The sequence below is a fragment of the Balaenoptera borealis genome (genome assembly GCF_965194805.1).
Source record: "Balaenoptera borealis genome assembly, chromosome: 19".
Lineage (NCBI taxonomy): Eukaryota > Metazoa > Chordata > Mammalia > Artiodactyla > Balaenopteridae > Balaenoptera > Balaenoptera borealis.
Window position 1 is genome coordinate 30,823,060 of NC_138878.1, and position 21,191 is coordinate 30,844,250.

The following is a 21,191-nucleotide window of genomic DNA, read 5'->3' on the forward strand; positions in this document are numbered from 1 at the left end:
TAGACGCAGCATTGGTCCTGGTTGGGGAGCAGTGTATCAGTTTATACATTTTCCCCAGTTTTATTGAGATACTATTAACATAACAGAATTTTATTCATTTAAGGTGTATAACGTAATGATTCGATACACGTATATATTGCAAAATGGTTACCACAGTAAGTTTAGTTAACAACCATCACCTCACATACAACTTTTTTTCCTTGGGATGTGAACTTTTAAGAGCCACTCCCTTAGCAACTTTCAAATATTCAGTACAGTATCATTAACTATAGTCATCATGCTGTACATTACATCCCCAGGACTCATTTGTTTTGTAACCTGAAGTTTGTTTTTGACCACCTTCACCCATTTCTCCTACCCCCACCCCCTGCCCCTGCCAAGCGTCAATCTGCTCTCAGTTCATATATTTTTGATAGCATCTTCCATTTTACTGATGTTTTGTAGGTCCCTTAAATGTGCATTTTCACCAGAGGCATTTAAAACTAAAATGGAAAGAAGTCAATGGTGAGAGTGCTTTACTCTATGAGGGGCTCATTGGATTGCAAGAAATGGCAACAAACTTGAGTGAGTTTCTGTACAAGGAAACTTTTGTAAAAGAATCAGAGGTATCCTATAAGCTCCCAAGTAAGAAGTATGACTAGGGGAAAAAAATCTGGGATCAGGAATTGTAAAGCTTTCAGGGGTCTGGTAAGCTTGACTGACCAGATGTCTCTGATTGCTGGCGGGAGTACAAGGTTCAAGATGGCTTCTAGAGATACAAACTACTATATATAAAATAGATAAACAACAAGGTCCTACTGTATAGCACAGGGAACTATATTCAGTATCCTGTAATAAACCATAATGGAAAAGAATATGTATATATATGTATATATATATGTATAACTGAATCACTTTGCTGTACATCAGAAACTGACACAACATTGTAAATCAACTACACTTCAATTAAAAAAAGAAAAAGAAAAAAAAGATGGCTGCTACAAAATGGCTGCCCTGGCCACCTCCAAGTCTACATAATCCTACAGTTTCATCATCCAAAATTAACTGATACTGTTTCTTCATGTTCCAAAACTCTGATAAAATAGAATGTGATTGGTTCACCTTAGGTTATATGTTTGTTCATTGTCCAGTCAGCTGTGGTTGAGGGGTAGGACAGAGTCTTTGAGAAAATATAAAGGGCAGATCTTCTAAGAAGGAATATGGAGCAGGTAGAAGTGATTAGCAGAGAAATGATTTGCATCTCTAATATATTGATATTAAACCCAGAAGGAGAAGAAAAAGTGTTGAGCTCAAAAGCTAGAGGGTAGATTCCTGGGAGAAAGGAATGCATGCTCTGTTCTTCCTTCTTGTGGCTTCTCCATTTACTTCTCTACCATTTTTCTAATTACTACCAGCAGAGCAATCAATACAAGGTTATCAACAATATGGACAAGTTAATTAAGATGAGCAAATTAATCAGGTAATTAAGTGGCCTTCCCTGAGAAGGTGAGCCTGTTGAGGTGTTAGTGACATTAGGTCACATCAGATTGTCTTTATGCAGATTCTTAGGAATCGTGGTAACTGTGGGTCACGCCAGACAGAAATAAAAGTTTATCATCTTCATTAATGGGCACACGATTTCTCTTGGTCTTATCCATAATAAGTCCATATTCTAATACACTCCCAGAGCCTTGGTCTCGTTCTCACTGTATGAGCCCTTTGTTTCAGTGGCAGACATGGGTAGTTAATAACCCAATACTTATTCTTTCCTTTTACTCAATAAACAAAACGCCAATCTATTCCTGGTGGCCCTGCTTAAAGGCTACATCTTCCAACCTCCCTTGTAGCTAGAAAGTAGCCAGTGAGATTAAGTGGAAATCACTGAGTGGTTCTTCTGGGGTTCATTGAAGAGGCTGACCCAGCTGGGAGATATACTCTTTCTGTTTCTGTTATTATATTTTTCAGTCTATAATTTCCTTTTGGTTCTTTTTTTAAAATACTTCTATCTCTTTGCTGAGATTTTTTATTTTTTCATTTGTTTCAGGAGAACTGTGGTTGACTGTTGGGGCATTTTTGTGATGGCTGCTGCAAAGTCCTTGTCAGATGATCCAGCATCTGATTCATCTCAGTCCTGGTGCCGGTTGATTATCTTTTCTCATTCAGATTGTGATTTTCCTGGTTCTTGGTATGGTGATTTTCAATTGTATCCTGGACATTTGGGCTATTATTGGTAGGAGACTGTGGGTCCTATTTAAATCTCTTATTTTAGCAAGTGAACTAGACTCAGTCCCTGGCATGCTTTCATGGGCTGGTGTGAGGGGGAGCTGATATGAGTCTAGGATGAACATGTCCAATGGCCGTTTAATTTTCAGAGCCTTTGTGGTGTGATTTTGGTCAGCTTGGTACACCTGGTACTGCTGGGGCTCCCACTGGCTTCTAGTAGAGCCCCCTTAGGGGATAGAGGGATTTCCCCAGGCCAGCGGAAGAGTGGCACTCTGTGGGGTAGGAGAGTCTCAAATCCTCAAGACAAAGAGGGTTTCTGGGCTGGGCTGCTTCTTGAAGCTGGATATCTCTCAGTGGGGCTGGGAAGTTTCTGGCCCTATGAGGAAGGGGAGCACTTCTTCCAACTGATTATTTTGGGGGGCAGAAAGTTAGAAGAAACCTGGTTCTGCTGATTGAAACCTACCATACCAGCTTTAGATAAAATATCTCTGTTCTTAAGTAAGAGGAAAAAGGTGCTATCATATTTTAGCCACTGTTATTTGTATGTCTGTAATATGCTACGGAACTTAATCTTAATTGACATAGTGTCTAAAGGAGGGAAGGACAGAACTAGTAGTCCCCAAAGCTGGCTGACCCCTGCTCCTCTGGACCGAACAGTCTGACAACCCCATATCCGTAACTTATTCTCTCCTCCTTGGCCACAGGCATTCTCTCCTCTACATCAGAAAACACCTTCTTGGGTGAAGGGACAGAATGACTGTTTTGAAAGAGCTTAGAGGCTTATAAGCTTGAGTCTGAATCCCAGTTTCATCACTTACTAGCTTCATGACCTCATGCAGTTACTTCAGTGACAGCTATAAAACAGTGATGAAATGACAGTGATTCAAATCTGTGTTGTAAAGATTAAAAAGTACAATGCGTATAAGGCAGCTAGTCTGATAGTTATTTTATCTTCATCATCATCACCATTACCATCATCTTCTACCCATAGCAAACATTAAGAGTAATTTTATGAGATGAGTCACATAAAATAATGCATATACTGTACACCTGAAGCTAACCCAACATTGCTAATGAACTATGCTCCAATATAAAATAAATTTTTGTTTAAATACTGCATATGAATAGTCAGAGAGAATGTTTTCAGAGCACTTACTATGAGCAAGACAATGGGTTACTGTGTTCGCTCATTTAATCCATACAAACCAGTAAGGTGATTATTGTAACTATAACCATCATTCTCCTTAAGTAAGTTAAAGAGACTGAGGCTCAAAAGCTGAGAACGTCGAGTAAGTCAAGGACAAGAGTTGGCGCTGAGACATGATCCTGGGTCAGTCCAACTTCAGAGTGAAAGCTTTTACCAAGTAGAGTATAGACCAGGAAGAGGTATCTTAGAAGTTGGGATAGTATCCATCGAGCTCTTATTCTGTGCCAGTTCATATATACAAAGATGGACAAAATGTGGCCATGCCCTCAAGGGGCTTCCTGTGTGATTGCAGGAGATAGACATGTAAAGAAATATACACCCTAAAAACTTTGCATTGTGTGAGATATGTGTGCTTGGGTTTCATTTGGGGCAAGCAGCAGAAAGCAGGCAATTCTAGAGGAGTGGAGGGATGAATTAGCCCTACAGCTCAGAAAGCCCAGTTCTGCATTTCCTGAAAGGTCTATTTTTTAATAGAATTTTGAAGGATCTCTGTTTTCTAGTTCTGCTTTTGGGAAAGCAGCATGACAGCACTTAACAAATCATACCTTTAAAAAAAATGTGATGGTTGTGAACGAAGGAACTGTTTGCTGTCAGTTTAAAGACAGAAAGTACTAGAAGGTGCTTCAGCAGACATGGTACTTCCCTTCCTAGAGGTCAGAGGAAGCGCCAGGGCAGGTTCTGCTTTGCTTTTGTTTTTGTTGTGGCTTCCCTGACACCTCATTTGCCTTTTCTGCTAGCAGCTTCCACCAGTAGGCGCCAGTTGGTTGGATTAATGAGGAAAAGCCCATGTGGAAAAAGAGATAGAAATCAAGTAAGAAAACCAGAGGCTCAGCTGAGATCGAAAGGCAGATGCTCTTGAATTCACATGAGGTACCACTGGTCATGTCTTTTTCTCAGAAGCCAAATAAATTAAAAACTTCTGCTCTTTGAAAAATACCATGAAGAAAGTATAAAGAAAAGCCACAGAGAAGAACTAAACAGACATTTTTCCAAGGAGGAAATGCAGATGGCCAACAGGCACATGGAAAGATGCTTAACATTGCTAATCACCAGGGAAGTACAAATCAAAACCACAATGAGATATCACCTTACCCCTGTCAGAATGGCTATCATCAAAAAGACCACAAATAACAAATGTTGTCAAGGATGTGGAGAAAAGGGAACACTCGTACACTGTTTGTGGGAATGTAAATTGGTGCAGCCACTGTGGAAAACAGTATGGAGGTTCCTCAAAAAAACTAAAATTAGAACTACAGTAGGATCCAGCAATTCCACGCCTGGGTATATATCAAAAAAAAAACCAAAACCACTAATTCAAAAAGATACATGCACCCCAATGTTCATAGCAGCATTATTTACAATTGCCAAGATATGGACGCAACCTAAGTGTCCATCAACAACAGAAGAATGGATAAAGATGTGGCATATATATATATATATATATATATACACACACAAACACATATATATGTATAATACTCAGCCATGAAAAAGAATGAAATTTTGCCATTTGCAGCAACATGGATGGACTTGGAAGACATTATACAAAGTGAAGTAAGTCAGAAAGAGAAAGAAAAACACTGTATGATATCACTTATATGTGGAATCTAAAAAATACAACGAACTAGTGAATATAACAAAAAAAAAAAGAAGCAGACTCACAGATATAGAGAACAAACTAATGGTTATCAGTGGGGGGGGAGGGGCAATATAGGGCTGGGGGAGTGGGAGGTACAAACTACTGGGTGTAAGATAGGCTACAAGGATGCATTGTACAATATGGGGAATATAGTTAGTATTTTGTAATAACTGTAAATTAATGTAACCTTTAAAAAATGTATTAAAAAATTTTAATGTAAAAAGGGAGAAAATAAAAAAAAAAGAAAAGCCACAGCCTGGGAGAAAATATTGCAGTACATGTAACTGACAAAGACGTGTATCTAGAATATATAAAGAACTCCTAGTAAAGGACAGATCACCCAAGAGAAAATGGACAAAAGGTTTGAACAGACAGTTCACAAAATAAAATATACAAATGACCAATAAGCACATAAAAAATGCTCACATTCTTAGTCATTAGGGAAATGTAAAAACTACAATGACACACAACTGTATGTCCACTAGACTGGCTAACATTAAAGACTGGGAGGGCTTCCCTGGTGGCACAGTGGTTGAGAGTCTGCCTGCCAATGCAGGGGACACGGGTTCGAGCCCTGGTCAGGGAAGATCCCACATGCCACGGAGCAACTAAGCCCATGCGCCACAACTACTGAGCCTGCACCTCTGGAGCCTGTGTTCCACAACAAGAGAGGCCGCGATAGTGAGAGGCCCGCGCACCGCGATGAAGAGTGGCCCCCGCTTGCCACAACTAGAGAAAGCCCTCGAACAGAAACGAAGACCCAACACAGCCAAAAATAAATAAATAAATAAATAAATAAATAAATAAATAAATACTTTAAAAAAAAAAAAAGACTGGGAAACCAAGTTTTGGGAAGGATGTGGAGCAACCAGAATTTTCATACATTGCTGGCAGGGCTGTAAAATGGTATAACCACCTTGGAACCCAGCTTGGCAGTTTCTTAAAGTTAATCATTCACTTCCCTTATGATCCAGCTACTCTGCTTATGAATATTTACGCAAGACAAATGAAAACATATGTCTATGAAAAAAACTTGTTCAAGGATTTCACAGTAGCTTTATTCATAATAGTCCAAAACTGGAAACAGCCTAAATGTCCATTATCTGGTGAATGAATAAACAAAAATGTGATATAGCCAAACAATGAAATACTACTCAACAGTAAAAAGGAATCATCAAGTGATTCAATAATCTACCGATCTACAAAATAACACACAGCAAGAAGGATGAATCTCAAAAACACCCAGGCTGAATCTGAGCCACAGAAACCAGGCTCATACACTGTACAATTCCATCATATGAAACAAACAAAAAAAAAATCATAGTGACTTTATTAGTTTGCTAGGGCTGCCATACAAATACTATGGACCGGGTGGCTTAAACAACAGAAATTTATTTTCTCATGATTCTAGGAACTAGAAGTCCAAGTTCAAAGCGCCGGCAGAGTTGGTATCTTCTGAAGACCTCTCTCCTTGACTTGTAGTTGGCTGTCTTCTCCCTGTGTCCTCATGCTTCCCTCTGTGCACGTATGTGTCCTAATCTCCTCTTCTTAAAACGACAACAGTCGTATTGGAGTAGGGCCCACCCATATGACCTCATTTTAGCTTAATTACCTCTTTAAAAAGCCTTATGTCCAAATACAGTCACATTCTCAGGTACTGAAGGTTAGGACTTCAACATATAAATTTTGGGAGGGACACAATTTAGCCCATAACAGTGACAGAAAGTTGCTTTGAAGCCAGAGGTGAGAAGGAGTTGGGCTACAAAGGGGCATGAAGAAACTTTTTAGGGTAGTAGAAATTATATGATAAATCTATAATTTAATTGTTCTGTATCTTAATTTGCTGCTGATATGGAGCACATACTTGTCAAATCTCATTGAAATGAATACTTAAAAATGAGTGCATTTTACTGTATGTAAATTATACTTTTATACAATTGATTTAAAATCAAAACCTTGGGGCTTCCCTGGTGGCACAGTGGTTAAGAATCTGCCTGCCAATGCAGGGGACACGGGTTCGTGCCCTGGTCTGGGAGGATCCCACATGCCGCAGAGCAGCTAAGCCTATGAGCCACAACTACTGAGCCTGCGCGTCTGGAGCCTGTGCTTCGCAATGGGAGAGGCCGCGATAGTGAGAGGCCCGCGCACCGCGATGAAGAGTGGCCCCCACTCGCCGCAACTGGAGAAAGCCCTCGCACAGAAACGAAGACCCAACACAGCCAAAAATAAATAAATAAATAAATAAATTTATAAAAAAAAAAAAAATCAAAACGTTCACAATATTTTCAGAATTTTTGGTAATAAAAGTAATACTTGTTCACTATAGAACACTTAATTATAAAAATTAGCAAAAACAAATTATAACTATGCATAATTGTACCACTGTCATAATATTTTGTATGGCATTAAGATATATTCATATTACATATTTGTACATGTATATCTTTTAATGGCAAGACAAAACATGGGTGGTTTTTTTTTCTATCTCCTTTTTGTCCCACTCAGTAATATAGTACAAGCACCATTCACTGTCATTAAATTTTATTCTTTACATCATTTTGAATAATTTTATAAATTGTGGACCATCATTTAATTAGCTGGTCTCAATTGTTTGACACTTAGGTCATTTGTAATATTTTTTTTCTTATCATAAGCAAAGCCGTACATTCTCATAGTTAAATCTGTGCACAAATCCCTAATTATTTTCTTAAGATGCATTCTAGAAGTAGAATTTCTGGGTCAAAGGTTAGACAAATTTTAAGACTTTTGATAACTATATTTCATACATATATAATTGTTATACATATCATGTCTAATTGAGGAAATCTGAACTATGACAAAGGGGGTATTTAGAAATATATTTGCCAATGGAGAGGAGGAAAATGGTATGTCATTGCTGTTTTAGTTTGCATTTCTTTGGTTGCTTTCACCAACCTATTCTTCCTATCTCGGCTGTGATGCGATTGGACCCAGAAGTTTAACACGACTAAGTTCAAAGGATGGAGTGGGAACAAAGATGGATGACTTCTGATTCTCTAAGTCCCCCCACGCCAGGGTCAACCGGCTAATATTGGCCCTGACGCTGAACAGATCCCTAGGCAAAGGGATTTTCTGAAGTAGATCCCTAGTTTAATTACAGCCCTGGCCAGTGGGTAGAAAAAATATCTCTGTGCCCAACAATCCTGGCCCTATTTTAGGCAGTTAACACCTACAGAAAGTGAACTAATTCACATTCAAGGGCTGTGAGCTATTAGGGCCAACGCCCATTCTGTTACCATCTCCTTCACAAGCTCAGAGATCTATTAACACTTTGATCCAGTTACTGAGCTCGCCCTTGGGGAATCATCATCAACAACAATAACAAAAAGAAAAATGTCGATATGCAAAGAGGATCACTATTTCTACCATATCCTTCTAAAAGGAAGGGAGAGTGAGACCAAATAAATGCTTTGTAGTAATTATGGAAAAACAAAGCGCTTCCTGTTGGTAGAGGGGCAAATTTTTCTTTTCTACAACATTCTGAGCTCTGGCTCATGCCCCTGACTTTTGCTCGACTTCCCTGATGAGGGAGAAAGTCTGTTCGTCCTTCAATCTTAAAAAAAACCTTGAGGCTGGAATGTTCCATAAAGGCAGAGCTGTTGGTGCCGGTAAAAGAACAATGTTGTGTATTGTGAACAGGGGAATTGATGAGGTCAGAGCCACCCCAGGGACATGAAAATATATATTTATGTAAGAGGCAGTAAAATTTGTCTGCAATTAAGTTTTACCCAAACCCTCAAATCTGTTGTTTGGTTTTAAGCAGATGTTGAAAAGGTTTATCCTGGATTCTGTCTTTATTGATAGGATGTCTTTTGATCTGCAGCCAAATAAAAAATCTGGATGTTATTTTGGATTTGGAAATTTCCTTTAAATAAACATATTAGTTAAGTATGTAAATCTGCTTATCATCACTTTGGGCATATTGCCAGAGTGGGAAACATCTGGGGCCTAGTGTCAGCCGACTTATTAATTCACACTTAGAGTATGTTTCACCCAGGTTATTACTGAATAATATTATCTTGATTGCTTAAGTCAGCTGTGTCTTGACAACAGTTTGTTACGAGTTTGAGGTTTAAATTTTGACTCATGAGAAATCCACTAACTAAGGTCTGTCTGGGCCTAGGGATTTGGGCTTCCAGCCCCCTTCAGGATTGATTTCGAAAATTAATTGTTAACATTTTGGATTATGAATGGTGGCGATCTGTGTTATTTATCTGAACTGGCCAGCATGTAATTCCGGGAAGGGATTATATGACCTCCTCCTGATAAGCACGGAAGTGGGGTCATTAATACAACTTTCTGCCATCAAGCTCTCTCCACTTTATGGAAGTGCCTCTCCCTCCAGTTAAGATGATACTCAGTTGACTTCAACCTTTAAGTCTAGAGTGAATCATTTTGTCCGGTGGGCTGATCGATGATGAATGGCCGCAGCCTGGTGTTCTCACTAATGCAGGTAATAGAGCGTAAAAATCCAGGGAGTCTTCTGCCCCTCACATGCTTATAGGCCAGGAAACCAGCACCAAGGGATGAATGGGTTTGGAGGGCACCCAATGAATGAAGACTTTGTGCAACAGAGAAAATGGTGTTAGCCGTTGGTTGATGGAGCAGCTGGAAACCATGTTCCAAGGCTCAGGAGACATAAATCGTGGGAAAGAGGAACTTCAGAGAAGCTGTGTTTATGTGGGTCTTCTTACAACACATCTGCAGGACTTTGTTGGCATAACAGCTAGGGTAAGTAGCACTAGCTGCTATAACAAAGACCCCTAATTGCCACAACAGAAGAGAATGAGAGTGTATTCCTAGTTCACATATCTGTGCAATGTGGCTTCCCAGGGTGGGAATGGGAACTCTGCTCCACAAGTCATTCATGGATCAGGCTCTTTCCATCTAGTGGCCTGGTATCCCTAGGACTTTGGAGATCTCCATCAGGCTGGAAGGTGAGAGAAATGAGAACGTGGAGGGAGATTTTATAAGCCAGGCCGGGAAGTGGTCCTTGTCCAGAACCCAGTCACGTAGTTGCATCTAACTATAAGGTAAGCTAGAAAATATAGTCGAGCCATGAGCCCAGGGGGAAAACATTTGATGCACACTTAGTTTTGCAATAGACATGTTGTCTATAATAATAACAGCGACAAAAATAATAGTCATAATAGTTAACATTTTCATTTAACATGTGCCGAGCCCTGAGCTAAATGCCTTGTGTGTGTGACCTTATTTAATGTTATTCCCATTTTATAGATGAGTAAGCTGAGGCTCGGGGGGCTGAAGTAATTTCCTTAGAGCCACATGACTTGTAAATAGTGTGGTTGAGATCCAAACCCAGAATACATCTGACTTTAGGTCATGTGATCTCAGTTTTTCTATTCTCTGCCTTCACATTTTCAAATTCCTCTGGCTGGTGTTGGGCCAACCCTCCCCCCACCCCCGTTTTTTGTCTTGGGCTTAATTAGTGCCCACTACTGACTGAGACGTACAAACTTAGCATCTTCATTAAATCCCCTGTCATTTCCATGAATACACAGTAAACCCCAGCAGGGGAAAGACACTGTTGGATCTTTAGCCATAACCAACACATAGTCCATGCTCTGGGATGAGAAATGGGTAGGCTGGTACCATAGATGTTTTTGTCCCACGTAGCACTTTGGTTATAATTTTCTCCTTTGCAAGCAGTGAAGTTTTTTGTCTGTTTGTTTGTTTGTTTGTTTTGGCGGCGCTGTGCAGCTTGTGGGATCTTAGTTCCCTGACCAGGGATTGAACCTGTGCCCCTTGCAGTGGAAGTATGGAGTCTTAACCACTGGACCACCAGGGAAGACCCTTAACAAACATTTAAATGACCCCTCAAGCCCCTAATGATTCTAAGAATATGGGCCACTTAATTTTTTTGTTTTATCCCAAACTTATGCCTTCTGGGTAAGTAATGTCTTTTTCTATGACCGCTTATATTCTCTTTACCCCAGTCTTAGCACCTGTCTTTCAGGACCAGCTTAAGTTCTTCTCTCTTTACCTACCTTACCCCTGCTCCCTCTTTCCTTTCCCCAAGCTCCCTCCCTCTCTCCATCCTTCCTCCCACCCTCCTCTTCCATCCACCCCTCCATCGTTCTCTCCCTCACTCTCTATCTTCTTTTCATTTAATAAATATCTTCTAAGCACCTACTTGGTACTAGACATACAATAGTAACAAAGAGAGTCAAGGTTTCTCCCTTCAAGGGGCTTACGTTTAGTTTTCCACAACGAATTCAAATTTAAATTTCTGTAAAGATGGACACTTAGGTTGCTTCCATATCTGGACAATTGTAAACAATGCTGCATTCAACATTGGGGTGCATGTATCTTTTTGAATTTTGTTTTTTATTTCTTTTGGATATATACCCAGTAGTGGAATTGTTGGGACATATGGTAGTTCTATTTTTAGGTTTTTGAGAAATCTCCATACTGTTTTCCACAGTGGCTGCACCAATTTACATTCTCACCAACAGTGTACAAGGATTTCCATTTCTCCCCATCCTTGCCAACATTTGGTATTTGTGTTCTTTTTGGTGATAACCATTCTGACAAGTGTGAGGTGATATCTCCTTGTGGTTTTGATAAAGAGGATGTGGTATATAAATACAATGGAATACTGCTCACCCATAAAAAGAAGGAGATTTTGCCATTTGCAACTACATGGATGGACTTGGAGAATATTATGCTAAGTGAAATAAGTCAGACAGAGAAAGACAAATACTGTATGATATCACTTATATATGGACTCTAAAAAATAAAACAAACTAGTGAATATTAAAAAAAAAAAAGGAACTGGACTCACAGATATAGAGAACAAATTAGTGGTTACTAGGGGGTAGGGGCAATATGGGGGTAGGCGATTAAGAGATACAAGCTATTATGCATGAAATAAATTAGAAGGCTGTATTGTACAACATGGGGAATATAGCCAATAATCTATAATAACTATAAATGGAGTATAACCCTTAAAAATTGTGAATTACTATATTTTACACCTGCAACTTACATAATATTGTACATCAACTATACTTAAATAGAAAAAAAAATACAAATGTGACAAAACATTAATATTTACCATTAAAAAATAATTTAAAAAAATAAATTTCTGTAAGGACATTGTTCATGTGAAGAGAGGTGAGAATCACAAAGTAGCTTTATAATGTGGGTGTGAGGAAATTCCACTAAGCTCTCCAACATAGTGACTTGTTCCCAGACACCAAGTATGAGGATTCAAATCCAAACCATACACAAAATATAAATTGCTACATGTTTTGGAACATTTGGGACTCCTCTGCAATAACTGAACCCAAGAATTTTAAATCCATGAATGCCTGGGAATTACTTCAGTGGTGACAAAACACAGCCCAAAGGCTGTCCCTTTCCCATTCTAAGCCTATAGCAGGCATTGCTAATTGACCTCAGCATTCTTTGACACTGAACTCAGATGCAACCTCAGAATCTTTCTCAACACAATGCTGTAGGCAACCCCTACTAGTCAATTAGAATTGACATAGGAATGAACTTATTTGCCACCCTTAGAATGCTGTATACCAATGGTCTTTTAAAATGAACACACAACAAAAGACCCCGAATAGCCAAAGCAATCTTGAGAAAGAAAAACGGAGCTGGAGGAATCAGGCTCCCTGACTTCAGACTATACAACAAAGCTACAGTAATCAAGACAGTATGGTACTGGCACAAAAACAGAAATATAGATCAATGGAACAGGATAGAAAGCCCAGCAGGAAACCCACGCACATATGGTCACCTTATCTTTGATAAAGGAGGCAAGAATATACAGTGGAGAAAAGACAGCCTCTTCAATAAATGGTGCTGGGAAAACTGGATAAGTACATGTAAAAGATTGAAATTAGAACACTCCCGAACACCATACACAAAAATAAACTCATAATGGATTAAAGACCTAAATGTAAGGCCAGACTCTGTCAAAATCTTAGAGGGGGCTTCCCTGGTGGCGCAGTGGTTGAGAGTCTGTCTGCCAATGCAGGGGACACAGGTTCGAGCCCTGGTCTGGGAAGATCCCACATGCCGTGGAGCAACTAGGCCCGTGAGCCACAGTTACTGAGCCTGCGCGTCTGGAGCCTGTGCTCCGCAAGAAGAGAGGCCGTGATAGTGAGAGGCCCGCGCACCGCGATGAAGAGTGACCCCTGCTTGCCACAACTAGAGAAAGCCCTGGCACAGAAACGAAGACCCAACACAGCCATAAATTAATTAATTAATTAATTAAAAAAAAAAACTCTTAGAGGAAAACATAGGCAGAACACTCTATGACATAAATCACACCAAGATCCTTTTTGACCCACCTCCTAGAGAAATGGAAATAAAAACAAAAATAAACAAATGGGATCTAATGAAACTTAAAAGCTTTTGCACAGCAAAGGAAACCATAAACATGACGAAAAGACAACCCTCAGAATGGGAGAAAATATTTGCAAATGAAGCAACTGACAAAGGATTAATCTCCAAAACATACAAGCAACTCATGCAGCTCAATATCAAAAAAACAAACAACCCAATCCAAAAATGGGCAGGAGACTTAAACAGACATTTCTCCAAAGAAGATATACAGATCGCTAACAGACACATGAAAGAATGTTCAGCATCATTAATCATTAGAGAAATGCAAATCAAAACTACAGTGAGATATCATCTCACACCGGTCAGAATGGCCATCATCAAAAAAATCTACAAACAATAAATGCTGGAGACGGTGTGGAGAAAAGGGAACCCTCTTGCACTGTTGGTGGGAATGTAAATTGATACAGCCACTATGGAGAACAGTATGGAGGTTCCTTAAAAAAACAAAAATAGAACTACCATACGACCCAGCAATCCCACTACTGGGCATATACCCTGAGAAAACCATAATTCAAAAAGAGTCATGTACCAAAATGTTCATTGCAGCTCTATTTACAATAGCCAGGACATGGAAGCAACCTAAGAGTCCATCAACAGATGAATGGATAAAGAAGATGTGGCACATATATACAATGGAATATTACTCAGCCATAAAAAGGAACGAAATTGAGTCATTTGTAGTGAGGTGGATGGACCTAGAGACTGTCATACAGAGTGAAGTAAGTCAGAAAGAGAAAAACAAATACTGTATGCTAACACATATATATGGAATCTAAAAAAAAAAGAAAATGGTCAGAAGAACCTAGGGGCAAGATGGGAATAAAGATGCAGACCTACTAGAGAATGGACTTGAGGATACAGGGAGGGGGAAGGGTAAGCTGGGACAAAGTGAGAGAGTGGCATGGACATATATACACTACCAAACGTAAAATAGATAGCAAGTGGGAAGCAGCCACATAGCACAGGGAGATCAGCTCGGTGCTTTGTGACTACCTAGAGGGGTGGGATAGGGAGGGTGGGAGGGAGGGAGATGCAAGAGGGAAGAGATATGGGAACATATGTATATGTATAACTGATTCACTTTGTTATAAAGCAGAAATTGACACACCATTGTAAAGCAATTATACTCTAATAAAGATGTTAAAAAAAAAATGAACACACAAAGGTATTTAACATGCTTGTCTCTGGGGCATGTTTTTTGTGAACAAAGAAACATATTTTTGAAGTGAAAAGTAATAATACAGATCCACCAGAGGGCAGACAGCAGAAGCAAGAAGAACTACAATCCTGCAGCCTGTGGAACAAAAACCACATTCAGAGAAAGATACACAAGATGAAAAGGCAGAGGGCTATGTACCAGATGAAGGAACAAGATAAAACCCCAGAAAAACAACTAAATGAAGTGGAGATAGGAAACATTCCAGAAAAAGAATTCAGAATAATGAGAGTGAAGATGATCCAGGACCTCGGAAAAAGAATGGAGGCAAAGATCGAGAAGATGCAAGAAATGTTTAACAAAGACCTAGAAGACTTAAAGAACAAACAAACAGAGATGAACTATGCAATAACTGAAATGAAAAATACACTAGAGGGAATCAATAGCAGAATAACTGAGGCAGAAGAACGGATAAGTGACCTGGAAGACAAAATGGTGGCATTCACTGCCATGGAACAGAATGAAGAAAAAAGAATGAAAAGAAACGAAGAGAGCCTGAGAGACCTCTGGGACAACATTAAACACAACAACATTCGCATTATAGGGGTCCCAGAAGGAGAAGAGAGATAAAGGACCCGAGAAAATATTTGAAGAGATTATAGTCGAAAACTTCCCTAACATGCAAAAGGAAATAGCCACCCAAGTCCAGGAAGCACAGAGAGCCCCAGGCAGGATAAACCCAAGGAGAAACATGCCAAGACACATAGTAATCAAAAAAAAAAAATTAAAGACAAAGAAAAATTACTGAAAGCAACAAGGGAAAAACAACAAATAACATACAAGGGAATCCCCATAAGGTTAACAGCTGATTTCTCAGCAGAAACTCTACAAACCAGAAGGGAGTGGCATGATATATTTAAAGTGATGAAAGGGAAGAAGCTACAACCAAGATTACTCTACCCGGCAAGGATCTCATTCAGATTCAATGGAGAAGTCAAAAGCTTTACAGACAAGCAAAAGCTAAGAGAATTCAGCGCCACCAAAGCAGCTCTACAACAAATGCTAAAGGAACTTCTCTAAGTGGGAAACACAAGAGAAGAAAAGGACCTAGAAAAACAAACCCATAACAATTAAGAAAATTGTAATAGGAACATACATATCAATAATTACCTTAAATGTGAATGGATTAAATGCTCCAATCAAAAGACACTGGCTCACTGAATGGATACCAAAAAAAGACCCATATATATGTAGTCTACAAGAGACCCACTTCAGACCTAGGGACACATACAGACTGAAAGTGAGGGGATGGAAAAAGATATTCCATGCAAATGGAAATCAAAAGAAAGCTGGAGTAGCAATACTCATTTCAGATAAAATAGACTTTAAAATAAAGAATGTTACAAGAGACAAGGAAAGACATGACATAATGATCAAGGTATCAATCCAAGAAGAAGATGTAACAATTATAAAGATATATGCACCCAACATAGGAGCACCTCAATACATAAGACACCTGTTAACAGCTATAAAAGAGGAAATCGACAGTAACACAATAGTAGTGGGGGACTTTAACACCTCACTGACACCAATGGACAGATCATCCGAACAGAATATTAATAAGGAAACACAAGCTTTAAATGACACAATAGACCAGGTAGATTTAATTGATATTTATAGGACATTCCATCCAAAACCAGCAGATACACTTTCTTCTCAAGTGCACACGGAACATTCTCCAGGATAGATCACATCTTGGGTCACAAATCAAGCCTCAGTAAATTTAAGAACATTGAAATCATAGCAAGCATCTTTTCTGACCACAACGCTATGAGATTGGAAATCAATTACAGGGAAAAATATGTAAAAAACACAAACACATGGAGGCTAAACAATATGTTACTAAATAACCAAGAGATCACTGAAGAAATCAAAGAGGAAATCAAAAAATACCTAGAGACAGATGACAACGAAAACACAACGATCCAAAACCTTTGGGATGCAGCAAAAGCAGTTCTAAGAGGGAAGTTTATAGCAATACAAGCCTACCTCAAGAAACAAGAAAAACTCAAATAAACAGTCTATTCTTACACCTAAAGGAACTAGAGAAAGAAGAACAAACAAAACTCAAAGTTAGTAGAAGGAAAGAAATCATAAATATCAGAGCAGAAATAATTGAAATAGAAATAAAGAAAACAATAACAACGATCAATAAAACTAAAAGCTGGTTCTTTGAGAAGATAAACAAAATTGATAAAACATTAGCCAGACTCATCAAGAAAAAGAGGGAGAGGACTCAAATCAATAAAATTAGAAATGAAAAAGGAGAAGTTACAACAGACACTGCAGAAATACAAAGTATCCTAAGAGACTACTACAAGCAACTTTATGCCAATAAAATGGACAACTGGGAAGAAATGGACAGATTCTTAGAAAGGTATAACCTTCCAAGACTGAACAGGAAGAAATAGATAATAGGAACAGACCAATCACAAACACTGAAATTGAAACTGTGATTAAAAATCTTAAAACAGACAAAAGTCCAGGACCAGATGGCTTCACAGGTGAATTCTATCAAACATTTAGAGAAGAGCTAACACCCATCCTTCTCAAACTTTTCAAAAAATTGCAGAGGAAGGAACACTCCCGAACTCATTCTGTGAGACCACCATCACCCTGATACCAAAACCAGACAAAGATACTATAAAAAAAGAAAATTACAGACCAATATCACTGATGAATATAGTTGCAAAAACCCTCAGCAAAATACTAGCAAACAGAATCCAACAACACATTAAAAGGATCATACACCATGATCAAGTGGGATTTATCCCAGAGATGCAAGGATTCTTCAATATACGCAAATCAATCACTGTGATACACCATATTAACAAATTGAAGAATAAAAACGATATGATCATCTCAATAGATGCAGAAAAAGCTTTTGACAAACTTCAACACCCATTTATGATAAAAACTTTCTAGAAAGTGGGCATAGAGGGAACCTACCTCAACATAATAAAGCCCATATACGACAAACCCACAGCAAACATCATTCTCAATGGTGAAAAACTGAAAGCATATCCTCTAATATCAGGAACGAGACAAGGATGTCCACTCTCACCACTATTATTCAACATAGTTTTGGAAGTCCTAGCCGCAGCACTCAGAGAAGAAAAAGAAATAAAAGGAATACAAATTGGAAAAGAAGAAGTAAAACTGTCTCTGTTTGCAGATGACGTGATACTATACATGGAGAATCCTAAAGATGCCACCAGAAAACTACTAGAGCTAATCAATGAATTTGGCAAAGTTGCAGGATACAAAATTAATGCACAGAAATCTCTTGCACTCCTATACACTAATGATGAAAAATCTGAAAGAGAAATTAATGAAACACTCCCACTTACCATTGCAACAGAAAGAAAAAAAATACCTAGGAATAAACCTACCTAGGGAGACAAAAGACCTGTATGCAGAAAACTACAAGACACTGATGAAAGAAATTAAAGATGATACAAACAGACAGAGAGATATACCATGTTCTTGGATTGGAAGAATCAATATTGTGAAGATGACTATACTACCCAAAGCAATCTACAGATTCAATGCAATCCCTATCAAATTACCAATGGCATTTTTTACAGAACTAGAACAAAAGATCTTAAAATTTGTATGGAGACACAAAAGACCCCGAATAGCCAAAGCAGTCTTGAGGGAAAAAAACGGAGCTGGAGGAATCAGACTCCCTGACCTCTGACTATACTACAAAGCTACAGTAATCAAGACAATATGGTCCTGGCACAAAAACAGAAATTTAGATCAATGGAACAGGATAGAAATCCCAGAGATAAACCCACACGCCTATGGTCAACTAATCTATGACAAAGGAGGCAAGGATATACACTGGAGAAAAGACAGTCTCTTCAATAAGTGGTGCTGGGAAAACTGGACAGCTACATGTAAAAGAATGAAATTAGAACACCATACATAAAAATAAACTCAAAATGGATTGGAGACTAAATGTAAGACCGGACACTATAAAAGTCTTAGAGGAAAACATAGGCAGAACACTTTTTGACAAATCACAGCAAGATGTTTTTTGATCCACCTCCTTGAATAATGGAAATAAAAACAAAAATGAACAAATGGGGGTGTGCTTCCCTGGTGGCACAGTGGTTAAGAATCCGCCTGCCAATGCAGGGGACACGGGTTCGAGCCCTGCACCTGGAAGATCCCACATGCCACAGAGCAGCTTGAGCCCGCGTGCCGCAACTAATGAAGCCCATGCGCCTAGAGGCTGTGCTCCGGAACAAGAGAAGCCACCGCAGTGAGAAGCCCGAGCACCACAAGGAGGAGTAGCCCCCACTGCCACAACTAAAGAAAGCCTGTGCGCAGCAACAAAGACCCAACGCAGCCAAAAATAATAAATAAATAAATAAATAAATTTTAAAAAATAAATAAATAAACAAATGGGACCTAATGAAACTTAAAAGCTTTTGCGCAGCAAAGGAAACTACAAACAAGACAAATAGACAACCCTCAGAATGGGAGAAAATATTTGCAAATGAATCAACGGACAAAGGATTAATCTCCAAAATATACAAGCAGCTCATGTAGCTCAATATCAAAAAAACAAACAACCCAATCCAAAAATGAGCCAAAGATCTAAATAGACATTTCTCCAAAGAAGACATACAGATGGGCAAGAAGCACGTGAAAAGCTGCTCAACATCACCAATTATTAGAGAAATGCAAATCAAAACTACAATGAGGTATCACCTCACACCAGGTAGAATGGGCATCCTCAGAAAATTTACAAACAACAAATGCTGGAGAGAGTGTGGAGAAAAGGGAACCCTCTTGCACTGTTGGTGGGAATGTAAATTGATACAGCCACTATGGAGAACAGTATGGAGGTTCCTTAGAAAACTAAAAATAGAATTACCATATGACCCAGCAATCCCACTACTGGGCATAGACCCAGATAAAACCATAATTCAAAAAGACACCTGCAGGGCTTCCCTGGTGGCGCAGTGGTTAAAAATCTGTCTGCTAATGCAGGGGACACGGGTTCGAGCCCTGGTGTGGGAAGATCCCACATGCCGCGGAGCAACTAGGCCCGTGAGCCACAACTACTGAGCCTGCGCGTCTGGAGCCTGTGCTCCGCAACAAGAGAGGCCGCGATAGTGAAGAGGCCCACGCACCGCAATGAAGAGTGGCCCCCTCTTGCCGCAACTAGAGGAAGCCCTTGCACAGAAACGAAGACCCAACACAGCCAAAAATAAAAAATAAATAAATAAATAAAATACTAAAATAAAAATTAAAAAAAAAAGACAGCTGCACCCCAATGTTCATTGCAGCACTATTTACAATAGCCAGGTCATGGAAGCAACCTAAATGCCCATCGACAGACGAATGAATAAAGAAGATGTGGTACATGTATACAATGGAATATTACTCAGCCATAAAAAGGAACGAAATTGGGTCATTTGTAGAGACGTGGATGGACCTAGAGACTGTCATACAGAGTGAAGTAAGTCAGAAAGAGAAAAACAGATATCGTATATTAACGCATATATGTGGAACCTAGAAAAATGGTACAGATGAACCGGTTTACAGGGCAGAAATAGAGATACAGATGTAGAGAACAAACGTATGGACACCAAGGGGGGAAAGTGGCAGGGGGGTGATGGGGTGGTGCTGTGATGAATTGGGAGATTGGGATTGACATATATACACTAATATATATAAAATGGATAACTAATAAGAACCTGCTGTATAAAAAAATAAATAAAGTAAAATTCAAAAATGCAAAAAAGAAAAGTAGTAATACAAAATTGCTAAGTGGGATAAAAGAAGAAGAGAGATCAAGAAAGGAATCAAGAAGGAGATAGCACATAGAGTAGATATTTGTTGTGACCAAGGCACCCTACTGGGGTTGCGGCATGGAGTGTCCAGTGGCAAGAAGCTAGGATGGCATGTCACTCAGCTCAGCGCTATTCATGTCCTGATAGCCATAGTTTACTGAATGTGGAAAGGGCCAGAATAGAGACGAGAAATAAGCATCACTAAACGTAGGTCTCTTGCCATCATGCCATTCTTATTGCCACGATAGACCAGTTCTCCTTCTCCCCACACCCCACTCCATTTGCATCTTTGTCCACGTGGCCCTAGTGGAGAAGAGGAGGCCATGAGCCATTGGTTAGCACGGCTCATGCACTTGGTTAAACAGAGCTCTTCCTGCTCTCCAGAGAGGGGCTGGAATGAGAGATGGAGTTTCTGCCAGGGCAGGAGGAGATGGAGGTAGCGGGCAAAAATCTATTATCAAGGTGTTTTAGTAGCCTGAGAGCAAGGATATCCGGTAGCCAAGGTCAAGATTCTAATTTTTACCACGTTCACGTACGTGTGTGTTTGTGAGAACATCTACGCTGTCGTGGAGCTGGCTTTCCAGGCTGATTTCAAGGACACCTGCTCTCTCAATAAACGTGCTCAGACAAGAACAGAGAAAAAACAAGTGATGTGCTAAGGTAGGAAGGGGTGAAGGTAGGAACAGTCCAGCCAGG